The following is a 4,033-nucleotide window of genomic DNA, read 5'->3' on the forward strand; positions in this document are numbered from 1 at the left end:
TCAACATTCTTTCCATTTTCGATCCTTGATTTCTTGGGCTGCTGCGGTTGTTCTTCCAACGCCTCTAGGAACTCGGATATTGTATCTTCTTCAGTATCGATGGCCATTACGTGAGATTGGGCTTTTACTTCGGGATTCTTCGGGGACAATTTTTCATGGACTAAAGTGGCTAGTTGACCAAGTTGTACTTCAAGGTTGTGGATGGAGGCTTGCTGGTTCTTCATCAAGGTTTGTTGTTCCATGATAGCGGAATCCGTGGCATCATGTCTTTTTTCCGAAGCCTCCATAAACTTCATCAAAATGGTCTCTAGGTCGGGTTTCTTCTCGGTTGGTGGCTGCTCCTTTTGGTAAAAGCCTCGACCTGTCTGCCTATACTTCTCTTCTTTTTGCTTTTTATACTCTTCATAGGGCAGCCACTCCTTCTTTGGTTTCCTCCAGTCGTCATCAAACTTATCCCCACTAGAGTAGCACACTTGAGCTTTTCTGTTCCCATACTCATCCATATTGCAGTCCTTGGTCAAGTGTGGACCACTGCATCGCTCACACCCCACTCTTATGGCATGTATCGACTGGTCCATTTGTGTTATCCGGCGATCCATGTTATTTAGCATTGCCATGACAGCTGCAATTTCTTCAGTTTGGGTCCCTCCACCGCCTTTACTTCCATCTTGCCTCGGGTTATGGTACTCGCGAGAGTGTTTCGCGTATTCTTCGATGAGCTCCTTGACCTCCTTTGGATTTTTCTTTGTCAACGGTCCTTGAGAATCAAGGAGTTGTCTTGTCATTACATTGACCCCATCATAAAAGATTGACATCTCTTGCTGCACATTTAGGTCATGTTGAGGGCAATTTCTGAGTAGGCCCTTGTACCGCTCCCATGCTTCGTATAGTGACTCTCCCGGTTGTTGCTCAAAGTTGGCTATCGCCTTCTTGAGTTTGGCTATCTTGGATGGCGGGTAGAACTGGTCCAGGAATTGCTCACGCATTTGAGCCCAAGTGGTGATTGTACCTGGTGGGAGTGCTTTTAACCACTCCTTAGCAGCTCCTTTGAAAGTGATAGGAAGCATCCTAAGCAAGACTGTATTTCTTGTGACATTTGGGACATTAAAGTAATCAGCAATGTCGTTGACTTCGTCTAGATGCTTAAAAGCATCCTCATGATCCTTCCCGAAAAATGGGATGTCCTTCAGTGCTGTCAATATGTGTCCCTTTAGTTCGAATGTGGCAGTGGTAGGAATTGCGGGTTGGACTAACCCAGGACCCATGTCATCTCGGATCCGCTTTTTGTATGCTCCCATGGACATTTCTTCAATCGCTGCCATCTCGTTCCTTGGCTCGTTCTCGGGTTCACTTGTGTGTTCTTCAAATTCTGGCTCGGTATCGCTTTCGGACTCGGTTTGCACGGGTGTGTGTTCCAAATGCTCAAAATTGCTCTTGTGCTTCGCTGATGAGCTGGACTCTCCCGTCTTCTTTCCCGACTTCCTAGAAAAGGCTGACTTCAATTCTTGCAAGGGTGTCTTTTTCTTGTGAAGTGCAGATTCGGGGTCTTCCAGTGGTGGCACCAAGTGTGTGTTTGAGCTTCTGGTCATGAACTCCTGCAACTTGCTAAACTAAAACGTAAAACTGAACTAAAATAAGAAAAACTAACTACCAAATAAAAATTTTAAAAATTTTGCCTGTCCTCGTCGTGGCAAGTATATGGCCACGTCGTGGACTCTGTAAAAAAAAAAAAATTTATTTTTGCTGAAAAATTAACTTTTTGTGGCTGTGTTTCCACAAAAAGGATCGATTAATTTAATGCAAATAATTAAACTACAAACTAAGCCGTTCCCCGGCAACGGCGCCAAAAACTTGATGTGCACAAAAGTACCCACTAATTTTAATATTTATAACCTAACAAACTTAGACTATCTATGCACTTATAGGCAGTGTACCTAGTCAGATTACAGTATAGCTTAGGTAAGTCGGGTGTCGATCACAGGGAACGGTGTTCTAATTAATTTACTTACTATTAAATTAACCTATTTTATTAACAGATTTAAATAAGGGTTTTATCTGATTTTACAAGATCAGATGAACTTAAATCCAATTCAATAAGTAAAAACACACACTCTTGTTTAGATTGAATCCACTTTTCCCTTATGGCTAGCTAACAATTACGGATTACTAAGTTGGTTTTTAATTATATTAGTAATTTAGTTCTATCTTACCAATATTTAACTAATTCATGTCAAACCATGTATGTTCACACATAATTAAACACAGAACCAATTATAGTTGAAAATATGCTATATAAGATTTGTTGTGTAAACGCAATTATGATCACAATTCTCGTTCTCTAGCACAGCTAAACTTTATTTATTCTAATTATTAACTAAGATTGGTCAATCCTAGCTCTAACAATTCAATGGTCACTAAATTATTAGGTAAACAGGTTCATGCAGTTTAATGGTCACTAAGCTACACAGAACATGTAATTAAACAATTAGATAAACAAATATTAACATGCTAGGTCATACAAATCAAACACAAGCAAATTTTCACCAACTAAGCTTAATCCATAATCATATAACTATTCATAAGTTCAAAGCTTCATCTAGCTAAACAAGAGTAGCTAGATTCAGCTGCTCATTATAGTAATTAAACTAACACAGCTAAAACTAATGAAAGACATGTTCTAAAAATAAACCTTTACTTCTTTTGGTGTTGAAAACCCTCTTCCAGAGCCTTTCTTTCGTTCTTATTCGTCTTCTGGAACTCTTTTTCTTCTGCCAAAAGTCCTTCTTTTCGTAATAATCATCAGAACTTATATAATGCTTAAAAACTCGCGCCACGTCGTGGCCAGGTTGCGCCACGTCGTGGGCTTCAAGCAATCCGTATCCTTCAAGGAAATCCTCCGTGTCGCGATGCTTATCTTCTGAACACCCATGCCACGTCGTGGGCTTCATCGCCACGTCGTGAAATTAGCTCTTATCGTGAATTTATTATTTTCTTGTCTTCCAAGCCTCCCATGTTCCCCATTTTGTCACCTTTGGTCCCTTTCTTCGAAAATCCTTTGTATTGACTGAAAATAACAATTTAAACTCATAAGTATCATTATTCTAAACATGTTATCAATTTATTAATAAAAATGTACTTAAATACTGCCTAAAAATAAGTGTAAATATGGCAATATCAGCGAGCGTTAGAAGTTCCTTCATCGCTCGGTTCTTAAATCTCTTCAAGATCGATTTGCCTCCCACTATCCCCTTGGCTTATGAGTTCTCGCTCTCGGAAAACCCCTCTCCTTGCAATGAAGACAACATTATCACTCGGTCTATAGAAGAGATATCCACAAGACTTCTGCGGATAGCCGATGAAAATACACCGCTCACTATAAGGCTCGAGCTTGTTGTGAGTCTCTCGTCTTACGAAAGCCTCGCAACCGCAAACCTTGATATGTGCAAACGAGGGAGCTTTCCCTGTCCACGTCTCATGAGGTGTTTTGGAAACCTTCTTCGTAGGGACTAAGTTAAGGATATCGGCGGCAGTCTCTAAGGCATACCCCCAAAATGAGATAGGTAGCGAAGCATGCCTTATCATGGAATGAACCATGTCTAGCAAGGCTCGATTACGCCTCTCAGCCACACCGTTCAACTGCGGTGTCCTAGGTGGCGTCAATTGTGAAACGATTCTGCATTCCTTGAGGTAGTTGTGGAATTCAAGACTTGGGTACTCTCCGCCTCGATCCGATCGAAGCATCTTGATTTTCCTGCCCAACTGATTCTTCACTTCTTGTTTAAACTCTTTGAACTTTTCAAAGGTTTCTAACTTGTGCTTGATTAAGTAGATTTACCCATATGTGCTATAATCATCAGTGAAATTCACATAGAAGCGGCTTGCATCCCTTGTGGTGGATCTAAAGGGCCTGCACACATCGGTGTGTATGAGATCCAATAAACCCTCACCCCTTTCACAAGTGCCAGTGAAGGGTGACTTGGTTATTTTTCCAAGTAAACATGACTCGCATACGTCATCGTCCCTAAGATCGAAT

General features: G+C 41.0%; 1 non-coding gene across 1 annotated transcript; it reads left to right on the forward strand.

Moving 5' to 3' along the window:
* Positions 1 to 831: 831 nt before the first annotated feature.
* LOC111884505 (small nucleolar RNA R71) lies at positions 832 to 938 on the forward strand. The gene has a single exon (XR_002847802.2). It is a non-coding gene; the product is annotated as a small nucleolar RNA R71 (small nucleolar RNA).
* Positions 939 to 4,033: the final 3,095 nt, after the last annotated feature.

This window comes from Lactuca sativa, chromosome 1 (genome assembly GCF_002870075.4).
Source record: "Lactuca sativa cultivar Salinas chromosome 1, Lsat_Salinas_v11, whole genome shotgun sequence".
NCBI lineage: Eukaryota > Viridiplantae > Streptophyta > Magnoliopsida > Asterales > Asteraceae > Lactuca > Lactuca sativa.